At 34.1% G+C, this 23,945-nt stretch overlaps 1 protein-coding gene across 34 annotated transcripts in view; it reads left to right on the top strand.

The window, feature by feature from the left end:
- The first annotated feature begins 1,461 nt into the window (after positions 1-1,461).
- Positions 1,462-23,945, top strand: part of RFX3 (regulatory factor X3) — a 272,040-nt gene continuing 249,556 nt past the window's right edge. For 4 of the 34 annotated variants that reach the window (XM_036331005.1, XM_036331004.1, XM_036331009.1 and 1 more), the window contains exons 1-5: positions 1,463-1,791; positions 4,019-4,080; positions 5,261-5,413; positions 18,886-19,068; positions 20,506-20,588. The gene's annotated coding sequence lies outside the window, so the exon portion shown is untranslated. Of the gene's footprint in view, positions 1,792-4,018; positions 4,081-5,260; positions 5,414-12,491; positions 12,596-14,466; positions 14,545-18,507; positions 18,558-18,885; positions 19,069-20,505; positions 20,589-22,070; positions 22,100-23,304; positions 23,375-23,945 lie in introns of those variants that run through there. The other 30 variants (XM_036331002.1, XM_036331001.1, XM_036331010.1 and 27 more) reach the window with 27 other exon arrangements.

The raw sequence follows: 23,945 nt of genomic DNA, 5'->3' as shown, positions 1-23,945 counted from the left end.
TTTGAACTATTCATATTCAGGTTTATAATTTAACACCTTTTATTTCTGAATATTACTCTGTTTTCAGTCTGTGTAAGTTGCAGATCCTTTCACAAAACACTTAAAAATGGTTATATTGTAATGGAAAATTCCCTTTAAATCCAGAAAAAATACTCAGGAGCACTTTATACAATAAGTCAAATTTATCTGAAGCAAGAGGCTAAGGCAGATTTGAATAAAGTAAAATTTGGTTAACATGACAAGTTAACTTTTGCCATCCCATCCATAAAGAATTTTTTTGATAGCATTATTTTAATTTGAATGATAAATGTTGGAAACCAGTGTTGTTTTTGTTGCTGCATTATTTTAAAACTAAAACATTTTCCTCACTTACTTTAATTGTTACTATAAACTTTTTAGTGCTCTTTTTAAATGAAAATTGTTTTTAAGCATTATGTTTAAAAATATGTACTGGAGTAAATAAAACTATCAACTTACTGATTTCTAAGGTTCATTTTTACTCAGATTCTATCCTTTTTTTTTTTTTTTTTGGTGGGAATTTTATACATATTATAACAGATGCACCAGAGGGTGCTGTGCTGTTTGTAACATGAAATTATTATCAGTAAGAATGTGAACTGTTTGGAACTTTTGTTTAAAGGAAAATTTGTAATTATATGTGCATTTAAGCATTTGATGGCCTTATTTCTATGGAATTTAAATTTAATATACTGTCTTAATTGGCAGTTTTATATCAAAGCCTATCTTTCTCTGTACTAATTTATGTTAGCGCAACAGAACAATATCAAGACTGATATCTTTGGCATATCTGAATGTCAGCATTAGTCCTATAGGCATGTATGTTGATCATCATCTTATGCAGGTATTTCAGTCTCCATCTGAAAATTTTCGTTTCACTTGAGAATCATACTATTTAGTCAGTGTAGCTTTTGTACTATGTAAATTTGGTATTATTGGCACATATGGTACATTCTTAAAACATTTTTATATGACATGATTAGTAATACGCTTTTTATGGCATAATATAAAAAAGCTACCTCAGCCAGCTGGTGTGGTTCAGTGGTTGAGTGTTGACCTATGAACCAGGAAGTCTCTGTTTGATTCCCAGTCAGGACATACGCTCAGGTTGCGGGCTCGATGCCTTGTATGGCATGTGCAGGAGGCAGCAACCAATGATTATATCTCATTGCTGATGTTTCTATCTCTCTGCTTATCCCTTCCTCTCTGAAATCAGTAAAAATAAAAAATAAAAAAACTACCTCAAAAGTATAAATGACAATAATATTTATGAGGTTAATTAAATCAATAATAATAATACTATTAAAAATTGTCTGGAGAATTCAGGCCCACTTCATGCTGTTGAAGTAGTCTGGTTTGAATATTTAATTGGGCTTTATTATCTGAAAAGTTTTAGATTCCCTGCCTTACTGTTTATCATATAATTCCAAACTGGAAATGATCTATCTTAATATTTGTTCATTGAGAGCTTTTTTAGGAGAATTAATTCAATTTAATCTCTTGGGCTCTGGTTGCATCATTGGTTTTCTTTTCTCAGCAGGGATATATGCTAAAAGATATATAACTGAAATAGTAGTAGTCAGTATCTTCCTTAAGTAGCTTAGAAAATGATGGTTACATCATATAAACTTTTTTCCTCCAGATAATGGACTTACCTATACTGTTAATCTCATTTAACTACAATCAGCAAAATATGATATTTTATTGAGGTACCACTATCAGGAATAGTATTTCATATGTTGGAATGCCACAGAGAATCCAAAACATGTAGAGGTAATAACATTTTAAATACTAGTCTTATTAAAATAACTTAGACATTTGTCTTTTAAAATGTTGTCCTAGCCCTAACCGGTTTGGCTCAGTGGACAGAGCGTCGGCCTGCGGACTCAAGGGTCCCAGGTTCGACTCCGATCAAGGGCATGTACCTTGGTTGCGGGCACATATCCAGTGGGGAGTGTGCAGGAGGCAGCTGATCGATGGTTCTCTCTCATCGATGTTTCTAACTCTCTATCTCTCTCCCTTCCTCTCTGTAAAATATCAGTAAGATATATTTTTAAAAAATGTGGTCCTATTTACCATACAGTTTATGCTGTTATGATTTTTAAAGTATATTATATGACATTGTTTCAAAACTTTTATATTTGAAGTATTATATTTCACATCAAAGTATAAGATGTACTTTAATGAAAACAAATCAGTTAAAATTTAAATATATTCAGAGTATCAAATAGGTATATGTTTTGTTCTTTAACCCTTTTCGGTCCAACGTGGAGGCTGACTCGACAAACTAGGCGCTAGGAGCAGGTCCAACGTCGAGGCTGAGGTCAACACCGCAAACCGGTTCAACATTCAATCCCGTCAGTTAATTTGGACCAGACTGTTTGAATTCCAAAAATAAAATTGGACCGCAAAGGGTTAATATGTTCTTTTTAAATTGAATTTAGATAGACAGAGAGAGAGAGAGAGAGAGAGAGAGAGAGAGAGAGAGAGAGAGAGAAAGAGAGAGAGAGAAAGAGAAAGGGAAGCATCGATTTCTTTGTTCCACTTAGTTATGCATTCATTGGCTGCTTCTTATATGTGCCCTGACCAGAGATGAACCTGCAACCTTGGTGTGTTGGGACTGTGCTCAACCAACTAAGCTACCACGCCAGGACCTGTGTTTTGTTTTGTTTAAGTAGATCAAAGGAAGTATACCGGTTAAGAACACAGGCTTTGGAGTCAGATTTCAGTTAATCTTATTAGCAGTGGGACCTTGGACAGGTTATTTACCTTTACCTAGACTCAGTTTTCTCATCTGAAAAATAGGGTCAATCTTACCTGCATTATAGGCTCTGTGAAGATTAAAGGGAATGATTTATGTGATGTGCTTTGCTCAGTATTTGACACAGAATACATGCTCAATTCTTATTATTAGGGACTACTAGAAGATACGCATTCTAATCTTTTAGCCATCTAAGAATCCTTTTAATATGCACTTGACCACCTCCTTCCCAATGGGCTTTAAGTTTCGAAAGACTTGGCCCACTAATATACATTAATTGAATAATTCTTCCTTCCTCACCACTTTATAAAATAAACACACAAAGCTACCAACCACAGGATTGGATTACCTTTTGATAATCAGTCTTATTATTTCACTGAATTAATAGGATACTAGTTTTAAGTGATATTTTAGTTTTACACTGCAGCCTTGTTTTAATGGATTTCTTTTACTATATTTGGATAATTCTCCTGGTTCAGGTATTTTAGACTGAGGACTAATGATGCAGCATTTAATAAACTCTTACACTTGTCATTTCATTATCCAGTATATATTTTCCTTTTCATATTTGTTATACATGAATACATTTGAAAACATTTTGAACCTTATTTATAAGCTTTATACAAAACACAGTCATTAATATAAAAGAATGGCAATAGTTGTTGAATTCATCAAGAAATTACTCTATAATTTTATAATGCACTGCTTACAATTATTTTGCAAAGGGTAGCAATAAGTAATTTCGGAAGAATTTGCCAGCCCTAACTTTGAGATATAGTAACGTTGGAACATTATGCAATAAAACATATAATATTAAATTGTGGAGGAGAAATGTCAACTTCAGCTCCATTTCTTTGACAAGATGTTTAAATAAACATTGTAGTTGGCTGCTGTATATAAAGTTGGTATTTAGTAATTTACAATATATATTTTCTACACATTTGATTAAGAAAGGATTTTTTTCTTATTTTAATCTAAAATATCCCTAATGTTTTTCAAACTGGAAATGTCATTTATACATTTTAATTTAAAATTTACTTGAAACGGTGTGTCACCTTTGCTGAAGTACTGTATATTGTAGGCTTTTTGTCTGCCCCTCTCATCTTACCTGCTGCCTCCTCCCTAGTCCTATTTAGTGTTTATTATATGACTCCTTTTACATTATTTTTATAGATAATTAGCCTAACATATAAAGTAGGGAGACTCAGCTCAGCCATCTCATCTGCTTCCTTTCTCCAGTGAATTTGACACATATTTTTAAAGGAATATTTGGGAAAATGCTAGAAAATGTGACTTAGATGGTAAGGTTATTTATCATTCTTATCATTTCAATAATCTATTATCTTTTTTACAATTTCTGTACATTTGGCTACTCCCTTGAACAAAAAACATGTTACTGATCTACTAATGATGTGACTGAGTATGATTTTGCTTCAGAAAGGTTCCTTCCCTTCTCAGTTCTGGCTATGTTCTGGCCTCTAGATTAAATCTCTAGTCTAGTCCAAAAATACTGTGTTTGCACAATCACATATGCCTGCTTATTGCTGACTCTTACCTCCTGGACTCTTCTTTCTTGCCGGGGTCCAACCCCAGCAGGTCCAGGGGTTCCCAAAGGCGTAGACAGAGTCGGCGAAGAAGGAAGGATACGGAGACAGTGTTCAGTTGATAAGCAGCCTAGTCAGGATCTCCAGCCACGTTCTGGTCTGGATCTCCAGAGAGGTTCCGCTTCGGTTCTCCAGCCAGGTTCTGTGTCCATGTTCTCTTGCTAGGTTCTCCAGCCAGGTTCTCCAGCCAGGCTCAGTCACCAGGTTCTAGTCAGGTTCTCTTGCCAATTTCTGTAGTCAGGTTCAGTCCAGGATCTTTTGCCATGTTCTCTCCAGCGAAGTTCTTCTGTCTCTAGGTTCTGTGTAGGTTCTGTGTCTAGGTTCTGTGTGTAGGTTCTGTCTTCTAAGTTCTGTTGTCTTGTTACATCTGTATTTATACCAGTTGATTCCAATCCTATCAATCTCTATTCCAAAGGTTAGGGCATTTCTTATCTCCATTCCAGGGAGTAAAGATTATGTAGCTTAAGCATGATTGTTCATAGTTAAAGTGATTAATTACCCGCCTGGCACTTAGTTAAGAGGTTTTATTCCCTCCCTAACTTCAGGGGAAAATCCCTACCTGGGGAAACAACCTTTCTCAGAGACCTTGGTTAAAACACATAGTGGCAAGAAGGTGAGCAAACATATTAAGAACAGTATGCCATATATGCCAGGTCCCTTGAAACAGCAAGCATGGACCGGCTCCCGGCACTTTCTCACTACTTTTATTAGAAGCTGTAATATGCTGCAGCCAGTACTGCATGCCTGTGTTTTACAGTGCCTGGTCAAGACTGTCAGGTTCCTGGTGCTTCCTATTTAGGGAAAGGAAGCATTTTTTGCATAAGTTCAAGATGTCCTTCTCTTCTGCTATATCTCACCCCTTTTACCACTGTAATAGTGACTGAATCCAGAAAACCTAAGAATGAGGCAGCTGGTCAGAAAATACAAGTACATCAGTTGGAGAGGAAACATATTCAGAAGTCATGTGAAAGAGAGGAGAGAGAAGACAGAAAGAATGGTCTTTAAAAGTGCCAGCCAAAGGAGAGCAAAGGTGAGAAAAAAGGTTCTGTTCCGTGCTCACTCTGTCACTAACTAAAACCTTAGGCTAGCCACCTAAACCTTCTGGCTCTCAGTTTTTCCATCTGCAAAATGAAACAGTAGGGCTATGTGATCGCTAAAGCCCTTTTCAGCACTAACAGTCTAGGACTCTATGACAAGATTGGCTCTGGGAAAAGGTAAACAAGCCAATATCACTGAGCCGGAGGCTAGCATTTTGCTTGCCTATTGTTTCTTCTGATAAGAACAACAAAAGAAAACCCAGAGCCTCGGTCTAGTGTAATAGCCATACCTATGACAGTTGCAGCAGGTTCCTTCATGTCAGTGGCTCCCTTAGGGTGCTGTGGCTAGTGCCCTGTTGTCCTCACCCACATAGGAATTAGCTGAGGCTGACAGCTTGAGCTCCTGACCAGCAGCTCCTCTGTGTCTGTATGCCAGGCAAGTGTTTGACAGTTGGGGTTCCTGCCTGTTGCTCACTAATGAGAGATTTAAAACAGGATATCATTTCTCAAGTATGTGGATAGGCAATTTGACACACACACAGGGAGAGGGACTTGTTAGATCTCTCTCATCAGAAGCAATAAAAATTAATACAGGTTTCTGTGTATCTCATTTTTCCACATTCCTTCCCCAGTTATTAAAACCTTGACCTTTTCTTCCCTTCATGCGCTTCAGGTAGTTTTAGAAAGAACTTAAGTCCCGTCAAGAAGTCTGGGCGAGTTGTTAGCGTCTTGGGAGTACTAGTACTTTGAGACCCTGCTCTGGGAAGCAGTGCCATCTTTTATGTTTTTCATTGCTAATACTTATTGCTTGCCTTTTTTCCTGAATATTATTTATAGTTGTAAAACATTCTTTTTATTCAGGTTTGGTAGCAGAAAATTATGTCTCTTGGTTAAGAATCATGCATTTCTGTAAAATTTTGCACTATTGTTAATTTACCAAGTTCACTTATCCGGATTTTTAAGCATTGCAGACTATGAAAGGGAGCATTTTTGCATTAGTTCAAGATGTCTTCTGTTCTGCTATATCTCATCTCTTACAATCTAATGAGGAGTGTATGAAAGTTGAGTAGATTGTAATTATTGTTTTTTAAATTATTTTTTATAATTATGTGTATTGATTAATGTAAAGATATTCAAGAGTCTGAACTACATTCATATTCGAATGCTCGATAGCATCTATATATTTCAATACAATAACTGGCATCCTTAAAAATGTATCTGGCCCTCTTCAGTGTCAATCAGCATAGTTTATCTTAATGTGCAAACCCATTTTACAAATGCTTTGCTTTTTTCAATGAAGTTTCTTCCATGCCTTAGTTGGGATCAGTGTTGAGAGAGACTGCTGGAGAGAGACAGGAATAAGTAGATACATTTAGAAATCATATCCTGTTTCCATTGTTCAATACCAGTGCATTGCATATTCTACCCAGTTCTTTTTATTTTATTTTTTTAATTTTAACTGTGACATTTTGCGGGGGAGATAGCGATTGAGGTGGGGAAGGGGGAAACAGAAGTGACTAAGGCAATCGGAGTCTTCCAGATCATTTTCCTTTCCTGCTGTAGTATTGTGCATAGTACGTATACTTTGGGGAGGGAGAATAGGCATCTTTTTACTTTATATTTGTGATACTTTTCTCCTAAAAACTGACTGTATCTGTATGTCTATCCTTAGTACATTAGTGGATGTGCAATAGTATCCTTCTAAGGAGTCTATATTGTGGTTTAGTCATGCACAGCTTTATAAGGTAGGAATAAAAGAAAGAAGTACTGAGGAAATCTAGTTTGTGTGCCAGATACAGAACTAATGCCTTAAATCCAACCGTCTACATTTTCTTTAGGTGGATTGTTTTGTGGATATATATTTATTTTTGTTTTACAAAAGAATCTACGTTTTTCCCCTGTTCCTGCTTAGGCTGACATTTAAAAGAACCAGAGAGTATATAATCTGTCACATTAGGCTTTCACTGATTGGCATCTGATTCTATCTGATGACAGTCTTGGAGATAAGTTTTAATGAAGTGTCACTGTAAGGATCATTAATAAAAAACACATGGAAAGATACATTGTTAGTGACCTGAAAATCACCTTTACCATTTTAATTTACAGTATGTATTTTGATGTGCCACAAGGAATACCTAACATGAAAAATTAAAATACAGACATCAGCTAAAGTTAGACTCTGTATTGTACAATGTGATTATATTGTATGCTTTAAAGGACATTTTAAAACATTTTGTTTAAAAAGTCACTTTATATTATTAGGATGTACTTACATTAAGAAAAATGGAATTTATCCTAGATATTATGTTGTGTGTGTGTGTGTGTGTGTGTGTGTGTGTGTGTGTGTAGACCTTTAGAAAATAATTTTAATGTACATTGTGCTTGGTGCTTTAGAACGTCTATCCATACCATTTTGTTTTTGTATTATGCATATCTTATAACAGTATTAGAAACCACTCCAGTGATATTTTCTTGAGGCAAAGAACATTAAGGAAACGTTTGACTTCAGTTCTTTGATTGATCTTTGTGTGATATGGGGAACAATTTTTATAGTGCCTCACATTATATGATAATTTTTAGAGGCTACTTTTAGTTAATAGATGCTATGAATACTAAAGTTGAATTATAGTTAAAGATAAAAATGGTAATTTATTCGTATGATAGTAGTATAAGATATTGTATTGCTGGATCAACATTTGATCTGTTCATTTATTTTTAGAAGTCTGTCAAGTTTTGAAATTTAAAGCCTTTTAAATATGTTGAATGAGTAGAGTTGTATAATACATATGGATTTATGTTTGAGCAAAGGTTTGAGAACTATATGGCTTGGAAATGAGGTGGGATTTTATTTTTAAAATTGGAAGGGAGTGTATTTTAATATTTTGATTGGGTTAGACTTGATCATTTATTGGTGTAAATGACCATGGACTGAAGATGTTAATAAAAGTAATTTTTGAGAGGAAGTCATTGTTAGTGATCCTGATGTTTCATTTACCTCCAGCCCTGCTGCCCTTGGTAAACTCGAAAGTAAAAGCTTATTTCTTGGGTAATGTAAGCCTCTCTATTTTATTGTGTTTTTGTTAATTTACATTGCTGTCAGGAATTTCCCAAATCCTACAGTACTGCCTTGTGTGATGTGTTATGTGTGAGCTTTGGAAATTCCAGTTTATCTATTGATTTACAAACCTTGGAAAGAATGCCAGTAAGTAACATACCATACCCAGAATAGCACCTTACTTAATTTGAAGGAATTGGGTAAGAATTAGGGTAAATCTGGGCAGGAACGTAGTTGGATAAACTAGAGTATGAACAATGATTAAGTACAATTTAGAGTAAAATTTCATTTTAGATGCTATATGTATTAGAAACCCAGTTTGCCATATTCAGCATATTACCACAAATACTGTTGATAATGTTATTTCTAATATTTGATTCAAAATCATTCTAGCAGAGGCCTAAGAGATAATTGGATTTATTAGTCTATAAGCTTATAGTTTTACATCATTGTCCTTTGGCATTTACTTTTGAATGAGAATGAAAAGATTTATATCAATGTGTCTTCAGTGACAATACTACTTTGGTTAATTTAGAAATCCTGAAGTGATTGTGATTTTTTTAAATTGAATTTTAAGGAGCATTTTGAAAAGGAAGAGAAATGTGGTACTGGATACAAAATACATATTCCCAACTATGTGTGGACTTTAGAAGACTACAAAATGACAGACATGATATTTGTGAATCAATAAATATAAAAAAAGAAGGGTAGAAAGAGATATTGAAAATGTAGTTAGATGATATTAGTGGAGAGTTTAGAAATTAAGATAAAAATAAGTTAAGATGGATAAGTGAAAGTATAAATGGTGAACTAATTAGTTGGAAGAATAGTCTTTTTTTGTTTTTTCTTGCCTTACTGAGATATTAACTAATAGCTGAGGAATAGATTGTACTTAAGTTTCTTTATGGGCACCATTTGTTTTTATATTTGTTGCAAGTATAATAAATCTCTGGAACCTTTGACTATTATATGGAGCTTCACTATTAATGTTGTGTTTAGAAGAGTATTAGATTGAGATATTACATCAGAGTTTTCTTGTAATTATTTTATCATTACAAAGCTATACAATATGTTAGTATGCAAAATATACATAATTAATATTTTCACTTGAGATATCTGATTATTATATCTGATATCTAAAGCAGTTTACATTTGGGAAGCCAATGTATACCGCAAAACTGTACCGTAAATGTACATATTCTTAAGACTGTCTTATTTTGGAACTTTTATAACTTACACTGACATAGAGAGAATAGCATAATGAATCCCCATGTGCTCATCACACATTTAACAATTAGTACCTTCTATTCCTAGGTCTGTATAATTTGAGGTATTTGTTTATTGAAATAAACTTAAATCTTTTATCCTATGTTACTCTGAAACAGTGTTAATCTAATTTTAAGAATAGACTCAATGTGGACTTGAAACAATGCTTACATTATTTTTAAGATGCAATATTTAAGTGTGACTGGTCATGTTTCTTCTCAGCACAGCATTTATTTAAATCAGGAAGTTTGTTCTCAGTTGTTGGTAGAGTCTTTTGTTTAGTAACTCTAGGTTCTTCTACTTGAAATCTGACCTATCATTAAAATGGGAGCAAGCTCAAGGACAGCAGCCCCTGTTTGCAGGGCACAGGAAAACAACTGAGATACACTTCTCAGAGTTGAAATGATGCTAATCTTTTGTATGCCATTCTTTTAATTTGCCTGTGGGTAGATTTGGGTAAACTGGTAAGAGCCATTTTGTAAGTGAAGAGAACCAACTATCTTCTGGAATATTCCCTTCAAAGTTAGTTACTCAGTTACTGGGACATAATAGAAGAGAGTAAAGGAAGTGACATTGATTACTAAGAGCTCATGTAGTGATAACATGTAACACCATTCAAAGCAGTTTAATATTTTCTGATTCACCACCTTCAGGGAATGAAGAAGTTTTCTTAGTTTTTATGAAAGAAGTTTATTTTCCAAAGTTAGTCTATAGGGAAAAAAATCCATTCATATTGGAAATTATTCTGTAATGATCTAACATGTAAAATAAGTAATGATTAATGTCACTTTAATAAACAACACAAAATACTGACCTAAATCTCTTTATTTAAAAGCTGATGTTTTCTTGTTGTTTGAATCTAATTAAATGATTTAGGCATGAAGAAGTAAATACGTTAAATAAGGCCTGCATTTTTCAGTTATGTAACTTTAAGTGCTAAACTTTTTTCTGATTCAAAAGGTTTCAGAGAAATATATATAACTTGAAATATTGTGGCACTCTTTAAAAATACTTCTATTATAGATTAACTAGTCAGACAAAATAATAAAGTGATATAAAATAACCAAAGTGATACACTACTAATTTTATCTTACTGTATGACTAAACTGTGATTTCTTTTTTCAAAGAGTTATATTTAATTCTTTCTGCCATTAGGAAACATCTAATTTAAGTGATCCTGCATACTAGATTGTCATATAGTCAGGGTTTCCAAAAGCAGGTAGATGCAATGTATACAGAAAAATACCAGTGTAAAGCTTAATCAGCCAAACAATGATTGAACAAAATGTAAATGTAACTCTGCAAAACAAAGGATCATATGAAATGCATGTTAATTTCAGAAATATTTATGGGATACTTTATTAATTTTAAAAAATGTATGAATTTAATGTTAATACCAATTTGTTTGTAATATTTTTTCTGTGCTTTTCAATACCTATGTAGAGTCAAAGTGTTATTTGGCTTTTTATTATATGACATTCAAGATAGCATCAAGTAAAGCAGTGATTTTCAACCTTTTCCATATAACAGCACACATAAACTAATTACTAAAATTCTGCGGCACACAAATATATTTTTTGCCAATTTGACCAAAAGAAGGTATAGTTTTGATTCATTCACACCAAATAGCTCTTGTTGTGTCGGCTGTTGTCATTGTTTTATCTGACAATCTAAGGCAAAAGAGGTCATTGCTCCTAACTAAATAGTCAGGTATTGCATGTTTTAAAAATTCTTGGGGCACATCAGTTGAAAATCATTGAATTAAAGCAATGGTGGTTTTATTCTGGTGTTGAAGAGTTTTTTTGAAATTTGACTTCCATTGCATTTATGTCATATGTATAATTTTAAAAAGCCATTTCTAATATGGTAACAATATTGGTCTTCTTATTCTACATTGGAGTAACTCCCTAATAGCAAACAACTTAATGTTCTGATTTGGAAGAACACCATGTAAAGGAAAGCTTTATCCAAGAACTGACTTGTATTTTTGAACTTGACTTGTTTGCATAGCAGCTAAGCTTTTGGGTCTGGAGCTGGAACTGCAAACCCTTATGATGACTGTCAGGGGCACAACTTCAGCCTTTCTCTTCTGGCTCTGCACAAAAACTAATAGGGATAGCCAGGGTGCTAGAGATTAAAAAGGTGAAAAAGTCTGTCACCAGAGTTAACCGTGCTTTCCAATGACACAATTTTGTAGGATTCCAGTAGAGACATAATTAGGATGTTTTATTTTAGAATCAGAATTTTTAAGTTGGAAATACTTTGAAAGTTATCTAATTCAACCCACCACCCTGTCCCCCACTTATTTTAAATATAAGAAAACGGAGGTGAAGTGACTTGCACAGTGACATAACATTTGTCGTAGCTGGGGCTGCTGGACCCCAGACTCCACACTTCTCTCCCAGCATTCTCCTGTTATATCATTGCTAGTGCAAAACTTTTTTTAAAAAAGCAAACAACTCAAATGTGCTGCCTTCAGTACTCAGAATACTTGTTTACCTACAAGTTTGAACTCATTTTTTTTTCTAGAAAAAGCACATTAAAGTTTTATAATTCTGCATTCTGAATATATATATTTATTTTTTTATTATCTCCAACTATACTTTGACATACAAATCAGTATTTAATTGCTCTATTTTAGAATAGGAATAAAATTTTAAATATTTTTACACGTCATCAACAGCCTTTATATTAAAGGGAAATAACCATATTTGCTAGATCTTTAAAAAAAATATTGTATTTTTTTTATCACTATCATTTTATTTTCCTCTGTCAGGTATTAGTGATTTATGTCATAATGTGTTGGCAGAAATAATTCTCAGACGTGGCATGCACCTCTACTTTTGTGATGAGGGTAAGGTTGAGTCTAACCATTCTAAAGGTTGTTGTAAACTATTGCATTATTAATTTTAAATAATTGAAACGTTTGTTCCTGTAGGTCACTCTCTTGTGGAACAAAATTAAAATAATGGCAGTTTATATCTGTGGTACAAGCTGAGACTTGCCCGGCTGGGCTTAAAGGTGTTGCAGCACTCTTAGTGAGAACCAACAGAATGAGAATGTGAAGGGATTGCCCTTTATTCCATAGCAACCAGAAGCAATACCAGCAGTCATGCTGTTATGTGACTTCTTAATCTGAATTCTTGGAAGGATATGTTGTCTACTAAATAATAGTATGAGATGGTGGCAGAATAGTAATTGCCAACATGGGGTGTGTGAGTGTGTGTGTGTGTGTGTGTGTGTGTGTGTGTGTGTATGTTAGAATTGGAAGTACATCTACAAGGTCAGGATTGAACTTAGTTTTGGTATCCTGTTTTGTGATAAAATGCATAATTTGAGCACTACTTCTGTTGATTATTTGAAACAATCTGCTAAGAGTGACCAAGAAAACGACAACTGAACTTTCTAGCAGTAACTTGATGCTTTTACCAGCCTCATTTGTGGTACCAAATCTGAAAGGATGCACTTTTATGAAACAGGAGTAGGTTTCCTATACGGGGAAAACCATTTGTCATTTGTTCTTAACAAGGTAAATCCCCACAGACCAACCTTTCTTGTAAAACCATTCCCTTTGGATTTATCTTTGCCTTCAATAAAAAAAAGGAGCTATGATAAACAAAAGTCTGATGAAATATTAGTTAGTTCTTGCATTTTTGCCTAGAAGTTTCTCATTCTTTATGATATTTCTAATGTTTCATGCTGCTGTTGCATCTGAATTAAGAGAGGCTTAGAATACAATGCATTAAATTGATTTTGCTTTCTGTTAATTGAAGGGAAGGGTTTTTTTCTGAGGGGGGAGGCAGAATTTAAATCATTTACTTTTAGACTTAACTATACTCCTGATTTGCCAACATACCTACTGGCCTGTAAAACAGAATGGAAAAATACAAATATTAAGAGTGTAATTCAGTTGAAAAGAGAGTGCTACATACTTGGAACTTTTAAACTGAGATTTGAATATAGAGACTCAGTTCCCAGCATAAATAAGTACTAGACTGCTATATTTCTTGGATATAAAGAGGAAGAATCTAAAACATGGAATGTGTTTTTAACATCATATGGATTTATAATCTGGATAAATTTTTACTTAAACTATGTCTAAATAGGGATTAATGGAATCTTCTAAAAAGAAGATACTTTGGATGTTTTCAAATAGCCCAAAGTTTTATGTTTCTTTGGGTGAGAATCTTTCAGGAATCTTCACTGTCTACTCATCAGAATCATTTAAGAAATATTTACAAATGCCACAAAACTTCCATTGTGCTGTGCGCTTAGGGAGCTTAGAAACTACTGTCCATTTTGAAATATATATTTCACCACTCTGCTCTGTAACTTTTTTTTTTTGCCAGCCTGGCTTATAGTGTTAGGCAATTGGTTAAGAGCAGCGATTTTCAACCTTTTTCATCTCATGGCACACATAAACAATAATGACTAAAATTCTGGCCTGGCTGGTGTGGCTCAGTGGTTGAGCATCATCTCATGCACCAGGTAGTTAACAGATTTGATTCTAGGTCCAGGCACATGCCTGGTGTCAGGCTCAATCCCAGTAGGGGGCGCACAGAAGGCAGCAGATGGATAATTCTCTTTCATAAATGTTTCTATCTCTCTTCCTTTCTTTTCCTCTTTCTCTCTCTGATAAATTAAAAATAAAATTCTGTGGCACAGCAAAAAATATATGACAACTGAACTTGTCATTTTGTTTTTGCTGATCTGACAAAAATATAGGTCTAATTTTGATTCACACTGGACGGCCATTGTGTTGGCTATTGTCATTTTATTATTTGACAATTTAAGGGAAAAGAGGTGAGTAGTACCCCTGACTAAATAGTCAGGTATTGAATGTTTTTAAAATTCTTGTGTCATACTGGTTGAAAATCACTGTTTAAGAGCAATAACTTTGGAATGAACAGCTCTGGGTTTGAATTCTAGTTCTGCTACTGATTAGTAGTTTAACTTTAGGCAGATTACTTAAACTCTGTGAGATATGGTTATGGTTACTAAAATCTACCTTGAAAGATGGTTTCAGAGATTACATTAGATGACAAAGGCAAACAGCAGCGCTATAACATGTAAATGGCAGTTTCCATTATTGTCCTGTTCCAGAATCAAACCAGTGACCTCTCAGTGCAACTGATCCACACCAGCAGGGCTCACTGGTTGATTCTTGTATGTGCCTTGACTGGGGATTGAACCCTCAACGTTGGCATATCTGAACAGTGCTCAAACTGAGTTATCTGGCTAGGGCCACACTGCTTGAATTCATCTTTGCTAAAGTTAAATAGAGTGGTTCTTAACTTGAATAAGTTCACTTCTAATGAAATTTTTATTAACCCTGATACTAATTGGAAAATGTGATTTAGATATTTGTTTGTAAATGTTTGATCTTTCTAAATTTTTTTGTAAGCTTCCTGAGGTTTTGGAACTCAGCACAAAACCCAGTGTCCTTTTCTAGTAGAAGCAATCAGTGACTAATTATGAAGCCTCAGCTTGTTTATCTCTAATCAAATTATAAAATACACATTTAACCATTTTATAATTTTGTCTAGTCCTGATTTTATACTGACCTTTAGAGCAATGCAGTTCTATTAGTCCAAATGGGTTTATTTACTTCCTGTTTTTTAAAATGGATTTAATGGCATGAATTCATGAATGTTGGATATTTCTTTAAAAAGGCATCAGCTAGTAGACACTAGATCAAGGTCTCATTTCCATTTATCTTTTCAAATGATTTTGTTATCTAACTCTATGTATATATGAATTTCGTATATATATATGTATGTATATGTATATGTGTGAAATTCTAAACTTGCCTGGGATTTTTTTTAGTGTCTGTTAAGACTAGTAGTTTCAGAAGTTGGGGAGTGCCTTTTAGGATCTATTATCTCCTTCCTGTTTTCTGCTTGTGGCAGGGTGTGGGTATTCCTAATTCTGCTTAGTAGGGGAGAGACCTGGGAGGCATTATGATAACTATGCTTTTTGGCGGGAGGCTATTTTGAATACTCCAGACTTCCTGAGTTTCACCTTTTGCTACCTAACTTTACTGTCCTATTGGGATGTCAAAAGTACAGAATCAGGACCTGAGTTCCAAGCTTCTACCAAGGCAACTGGTGGTATTAGAATGGAATTATTACAGTAGTCAGATCTGTCGTTGCATTTGTGATATCCATTAAGGGTTGTATTGTGGAGAGGTAGGGTTATCTGCTTTGATGCCTACTACAGAGACTTTCTCCTTAAAAAACTATTTTTAATATGGATCTGGCTTTCATAAATCTGTCCATTTATGAACAGGGTATTTTTATTCTGTACCATCTCTTGAGGTGATTAGTTTGGTAAGTTTACTGCCAGTTGTGAAGTCATCTTAACCTCTTTCCTGAGTCAGTTTCTAGAGTCAGTTTGGGTGTACACACTCATTTTCACTTTTTTATTCATCTATTCATTTATTGATCAAATATTGACACATACAGTATGGGCCAAGCAATGAAATTCTATGGAGAATAGAGCACTGAAGAAAACTTATCAGATCTCTGCCCTTAAGAATCTTATATTCAAACAATTGAGGATGATGGAGAGAGAAGATAAATGAGTATTATAATAGTTGTAAATGATATGGAGAAAATTTTTTAAAAAGAGGGATCTAGAGCCCTGGCCAGCATGGCTCAGTGTCTAGCAGCGGTTCTCAACCTGTGGGTTGTGAACAATGAAAATACATCTTGCATATCAGATATTTACATTACGATTCATAACAGTAGCAAAATTACAGTTGTGAAGTAGCAACGAAAATAATTTTATGGTTGGGGGTCACCACAACGTGAGGAACTGTATTAAAGGGTCGCGGCATTAGGAAGGTTGAGAACCACTGCAGACCATTGGTCTGTGAACCAGAGGGTCATGGGTTCAGTTCCTGCTCAAGGGCAAGTATGTGGGTTGCATGTACAAACCCCACCCCCAGTTGGGGTGCATGGAAGGCAACCAACCCATGTGTGTTTGTCACATTGATGTTCCTATTTCTTTCTTTATTTCTCTGTCTCTCTTTCTCTCTACTCCTTCCTTCCTCCTTTCCACTCTTTCTAAAAATGGGGAAAAATATCCTCACTCCTTGGGTGAGGATAAAAAAAAAAGTTGACTAGAGAGGATAGGTGATGAGGGTGGAGAGGTTGCAACGTTAAGTATGATGATTAGGAAGATTTTACGGAGGTGACATTTGAACAGAGGTGACAGATGTAAGTTGTGTATTTCTTCCATTGTAACTTTATCCTATATAATAAAAGCCTAATATGCTAAGTGTCCAGTCGTCCAGTCAGCTGTTCAACCAATCAAAGCGTAATATGCTAATGATATGCTAAGGCTGCTCAACTGCTCGCTATGACATGCACTGACCACCAGGGGGCAGACAGTCGACCAGTCACTATGATGTGCACTGACCACCAGGGGGCAAATGCTCCGACCGGCTGCTGAGGTCTGGCCGATCAGGACTGAGTGAGATGGGCCGGACACGCCCTGGAGCCCTCCCGCAGTCCCTCTCCGGCTGGCCAACCTCCTGCGTCTCCGCCGGCCCCAATCATGCACCAGTGGGGTCCCTTGGCTTGGCCTGCACCCTCTTGTAATCTGGGATCCCTTGGGGATTGTCAGAGAGCTGGTTTTAGCCCAATCCCGCAGGCCAGGCCGAGGGACCCCACTGGTGCACAAATTCATGCACCAGGCCTCAGATGATACCTTGGTCGATGCTAGCCTTCCTTTTATACTAAAGAGTCCTAATTGTTTACATCTGTCCTTACAGTACATTTTTTCCCCCTGACTCTTTGTTGCCTTCTGTCATTCTTGTACTCCTTTCTCTGAATGTACAGCCTTTTCATTTTATATCATTTTGAGGTGTATATTGATGAAAAAACAACAACACTCACTATGGTTTTTCTATAAGGAAAAAAGCAGATTAAGAGACTCAAAACCTACTTTTAGTTTTTCTTTGGAGATGGTAGGAAAGGTTAAGGTTTTCAGTCCACCCTACTTATTTCTAAGTTGGGGGTTGTGCTGAAACATCTGGAACTATCACAAGAATAGATCCTAAAAAATTGCAATGTGAACTATTCAAAGTAAAATCACTATTAATATAGGCAAATTGAAATTAGAATGAGCTGACTGGTAATTTGAGTGGTTATACCCTCAGTTTGCTCATATGGCCAGTTTAAACTAGAGAAAGTATCTGTATATGATGGCTTCTATGATCAAAATGCTCTGCAGTGTCTTAGAAAATGTGAAACTAGACTGTTATTGTTTATGTAGCATAGTTATCTGTCATTGTCTAGTCATCTGTAATCATGGATTTATGAACTGAATTTAAAATTTTGTGTATGCAAAATGACAAAAATGAGAGGTTATTTAGATAAGTAAAAGTTACTAATGGAGGCAGATTGTCTTGAATTCTGTTATTTTGACAAATAGATTGTCATGCTGATATTTTTAGAATGAGGTTTTCAGTGTACTAATGTCAAAATCATATTTTCTAATTTCAGTTCAGTGTCAAATATTAAGCATATGTGTCTGTCATCCATTATGAAATATACAGTTTTGCAGTATTTGAGGCTATTGTAGTATATTTTAATACTTCAAAAAATGGTAAAAATATATTATATAATGTGTGTTTTTAACATATTTAAGGAAGTAGAAATTGTTGTGGAACCTTAAACAAAAAAAACCCTCCCTTTCTCTGAACTTATATAATTATGTATAAGAAGGATTTAGTTCTAATCCTGGTTTCCATCATTACAGGCTGGTTAAAGGATTATATTTGCAAATGTGCCCAGGTATTTGTGTCTGAAGTGAGTCAGTTGTGCCCACATTTTAACAACCTGTAGGCTAGAGTTTATTGAACTTGAGAAAATAGTATTTCTGCCAGTTAAAAATATAAATAAATTAAAAATGACAGAAGTCTAATTTAATTTAGTATCACCACTTGTTTGTACCACCACTGTGTTTATGAGAAAATGTTTGAGCTATAAAAGACTTAAGGAGAGCAAATCTACTCTACTTTTTCCCCCTAACTTTTTAAAGTAAAAATAGAACAGTATGATGAAACAATGAAATGAATTCCCATGTATCCATCACTCTTCTTTAATAGTTAACAACTCATGGTTAATTTTGTTTCAGCTATACCCCTTATCTCCCCACCTACCCCTTGTTACTCCCCTCACTTTTTACCTCTGGAAAGAGAGACAACAGCTGAGTCAGGCTCAGCACTCAGATGCCACTCTTGCTCCTCTTTGCCATGTTTTGTCTTCTCCTCTGTGGATGGAGGGATGGATGAAAAAAAAAATCTTAAAAAGAATAAAGGTTAGTTTCCAGACAGATATCATTTAAAAATCTGAATTGTGAACTTCAATATTTCTAGTCTCAGATTTTGAGTTGGAATTAAATAGAATCTTCTAAATTAAATACAGATTCCACAAAGACATTTTTCTAAGTGCACTCCGAGAAAGTAACATTTACCTCTGTACAAATATGGTTTATTTCTTTTATGTTTTCTAAAGATTTTTTATGTATTTGCTTTCACAAAAAAGTGAAATATACATCTTTGAGGTTATTGGCATTTATAATGAGATACAGTGAAATTGTCCCTTATATTCATAGAAAACACTTGAAGATGCCTTTTCCAGTATCTTCTGTTATACATTTTAAAAAATCAAATGATCCAATACCTTTTTTCAAGTTTTTAAATATATAAAAGTGAGTGGTAGTACTTAAAAAGTGAAAATGGGTTTTAAGACATTTTTAAATATGTTTTTAATTGATATTACTCTTCTAATCAGTTGTTTATATTATATAAAGTCTAATACTGAAAACACACACACACCTCTTTCTTTGTACATTCAATATCCTTTTGACTGTAGCTAAACAAATTATAGAAATAATTTGAAAAGTATTTGGGCAGATATTCTTTCAGCAGAAAGGAGAAATTATGTTATATTAATGGCTCCCATAATGATTTCTCTTTATAATTAGTAAGATGGGACTACTAAAACAGAATTCTAACCTTCATTTGTTACCAACCCTTATAATGTGAATTATCAAAGAACCTACAATTCTTGATAAAAATTTTATGAAATTAAAAATAAAACAATTCAATTTCTGTTCAGCATTTATTGAGGAAATTTGATTTTTTTAATTTGAAATTCGGTATTTGGAAGTGAATCAAATATGATAGGATGTTGCAAATCCAAGAAAACTGGAATGTGCAATAAAAGAGACTTAATTCCATGGATGAATATGTTATTCTCAGTATGCCACACTGTATAATTGTTGCAGCTTCCTAACCAGAAGGCTCTTTCCCTCAACACTTCCACTATGGATTCCATCTCCATTAAAAAGTCTTATTCCTTATTTTTGCCCCATTGCCTTTAATTAATAGTGCCTGACAGGAGACTAAATATTAATGTAGCCAGTTTAGAACTTTCAGAGCAGAGTCTTCCAGCATTATTTACTACACTTGACTAGTAATTGACCAACTATTAAATAACTGCTTTAAAAGTTAACAGATTTGCGTAACACACTTCTGTGAATGGTATATTTAGAATCTGACTTTATATAACTTTTTTGACTACTGTGTGTGTGTGTGTGTGTGTGTGTGTGTGTGTGTAGTGTGTAGTGTGTAGTGTGTGTCTTAATGTTTTGTTCTTGTTTGGGAAAAATCAGTTTTCATTGCTTTAAAAGATATTTTCATATATTACATCCTGTACTTATAGACTTAAGTTAAATTTTCCTTAATCCTAGATGAGAATTGGAAAGTAATCAAATTATTTCATTGTCAAATTGAGTCTTCAAGTTACTGCTTACTTGGTTTTACATCATAAATGGTACGTATATCACTACATCTTTTAAGACATTTTCTGAATTGTTGTATGCCTTCTTAAGAAATAAGGATGATTCAAAATATAAGTATTGAATATAAAAATCTCATATTTGTTTTCCCCCTCATTTGTAAAATGAATCATGTTTCCTTCTGCGAATTTTCTTTCAGTTATTCTCTAACACATTCTTGTCTCTGTTTGTCATCCTTTCTGCCCCTTTTTCTCCCATTTGCTCTGGTCTGTTCTGCTTGTTATTGCTTGGCATAGGCTGTCTGAGTTTTCAACCTTCTTAGCCGACCCGTTCTCTTCCTGCCTCAGTCTGTCTTTGGTCAGATGGTTCCTTTGCGCCTCCCAGCCTGTTCCTTTATTATTGGATTTTTTGCCTTTTTTGGATAGTTATTCTTCATTCTTCTGTTTGTTGTTTTTTGGTACTTTTAAAGAAATAGTTCATTTCCTTTATTCTGTTTCCCATAGTGTGCAATGAGAAGAAAAAATAAAACAACCATTGAAGGACAGATATACGTGACTCTTTAAAAAAGAAAGAGGTAGTGTAGTTGACAGGTTATTTTAGAAAGTATAACCAGCTCAGAGATAGAAGGGCTAACTGTTTCCATGAATAAAGAAAAAATCTTGCCTGGCATTTACAAAAACTTATTTTTAACTTTCTAAAGCTGCAGGCAGTATTAGTAAAATACATAGCAAGAATTAGTGTATCAAAACATCCTTGGAAAATATGGATAAAGTTTCATAAAGTGATTATTGAGAAGCATTTGAAATCTTGCTCCCTGGCATATGTCCTCAGTTTGGCTCAGATAAATTCATATAGTAAAAATAAAAAAGACTGATGATTATTGTAAAATCAAATATTTTTATTTATCTACATGACCTTTGGTATTTTATGGTAGACCAATTTCATCATCTTTGTCTTCAAATACTTTATGAGAAAGACTTAACCATACATAAAGAAATAAAAGTCAATATAATTTCTTTTTTTAAGGAATGTAGAGGTCCTCTCGTATCCTCTGCCAACTTTTAAAGTTCTATTTCACACAATTTGTTTATCAGCATTTTATTGATAGCCTCTACTATCTTTCTCTTTTTATTTACGTTCAGTGCTATCTAGTTGTAGTGAAGTTTTGTGAGCAACTTATTGAGTGTTAATTTTTAAAGTTATGGAGAATATGCATATGATAGGATAGAATATATTTTAGAATTAATATAAAGGATGAAAAAGGTCATCTTTTTAATAATAAAATGAAATTTAGAATTTCAGATTTTCAAGGGTGTGTGTGTGTGTGTGTGTGTGTGTGTGTGTATGGGGGGGGGGGATGCCTTTTAGTTCTGCAAAATTCATGACTCCTAGATTCCTAGGTTAAATTTATTTTTCTATTTTTGGAATTTATATAAGTTTATAAAGTTGAAGTTACTAACTGCTTTCTTCCCCTAAAACATTCTGAGTTCATTTATATCCATTATAACCTTTTATAGGTCAATATGGAAATAAAAACTTGGGAATGGTAGGTGGTATAATTGAAATATAGATCATAATCTGTTCTTTGTTTGTTTTACCAAATTAGGGATTCTGAGGATACATTTTGAATATTTGTGTATGTTTAGCATTTTGTCCCTTTGTTAGAAATCTCTCAGTGTGACTTGTTTTTAATAGGATGTGTCTCCAATCACTCTTGAAAAGTATTAAGCCCTTTAAACACACTGGTCAGACCCATAGAAGGAAGCCTACAGGTTTATTAGCACTCCTTAGCCTGAAAGCACAGCATACCCTTCTAGGTTGCACAGCAACAGACTCCTAGCAACCATAATAGATTGAATTTCTAAGAGTGACCAGGCCGGATGTGATAATAAAGCAGGAGGTACAAACAGTTGTCATGGTTTTCTTTTCACAGTAAGTTAGTTTGAATTGGGAAAGCTTAGCATTTCAAAAATGGGCAAACTTTTTATAAACCCAGTACTGTTTGTGCACCAGACTTCTGATATTAAAATAGCAATAAACTACCAAAATTTAAAAATATACTGGTTAAAAAAATAGTGTACTTTAAATAAAACAAGTAAAAAAGGTAAACGGTTATCATATAAAGAAGTTTTCAGGGAATTTTAGAAAAAACATCATAAACTTAAAATTGAACTGTAGCAAAATAATCATAATGAATGTGCTTTTTAAAAATAAAAATTGTAATAGTTTGCTTCCTCTGTTATTGGGATCCTTCATTTATTTTAATATTGCAGCAACTTTTGTTTTATGTACATTATTTAAGTGGAATTATATGTAAAACTAATAGTTATAATAAACTTTTAAAATTTAAGAAAATAGGCTACATGAACTATATATAAGCAATGTTTTTTGAAATTATGAACTAATAACTAATTTAGCAGATAGGTTATTGAAAAAGAAAGAATAAAGTAGTAAAATGTATAGTCTTTCACAGTGACAGTAAAAGTGTCAGTGATATTCCTAAAGGAGTAATATTGTGCTAGAACTTTGCCAACATTTCTGTTGTATACTTTTTAGTATGTGTTTGCCACATAGCCATGAAAAGGAGATTCATTCAGATACATTCACAACCTAAACCAGGAGGCCTCTATCAAAAGAAACAGATCTCATATAGCTGCTGGAGTAGGGAGTGGAACTACACAGCCTTTGACAGCAGTAAGCTGTAAATATACACACATGCTAATACCCTTGATTTGTTCATCTTTTGTGCAGCATTTGGAAAAGATTGTTAAAGTAGCAGTTACAGTGAAGAGTGGCAATTACAGTAAAGAGCAGAAATTAGGTATTTGTGACTTATTATATTTTATTAAAAGACGTCCTTATTAAAATGACACTGCTTACTCTGATTACTTGACAGCTGCCCTAAACAGATTAGAAAATACACAGCTTTAGCTAAAGGTAAAATCAACCTCTTTAAGCAAGTGCATGGCGTGAAACAACTAAATGGTATACTGTAAACTTTTATTAAACAATAAATTTGCTTTAGATAGAGATGTTTATTAGTGATTAAGAGGCATTCTGTTTTGCATTTCTATAACAGTTACCTACAGTTGCATTTTCCCATTGGGATACGTTAATACATCCACCTAATAATTATACTAGCTTCCTATTAGAGAGGATCTTATAAGAAGGTGTCAAAGATCCAGGGATCTGTAGGGCACCATAGAGAAGCTTTCTGTGGCTGTCTGATAAGTTGTTATCCTAATGTACTGTAAATATTTTTACAAGGCAGCACTAAAACTTTAAGAAGTTTTAGGACTAGATTATAGATTTGAAATATTTGCAGTTTTTTCTTAATAATCCAGTAGAGCCACAGTGAGTTTAATACTTAAATTTAGGTATCAGTTGCACCA

The sequence above is a fragment of the Myotis myotis genome, unplaced genomic scaffold, assembly GCF_014108235.1.
Source record: "Myotis myotis isolate mMyoMyo1 unplaced genomic scaffold, mMyoMyo1.p scaffold_m19_p_12, whole genome shotgun sequence".
Taxonomy (NCBI): domain Eukaryota; kingdom Metazoa; phylum Chordata; class Mammalia; order Chiroptera; family Vespertilionidae; genus Myotis; species Myotis myotis.
This window is presented reverse-complemented; position numbering and strand designations above follow the sequence as displayed.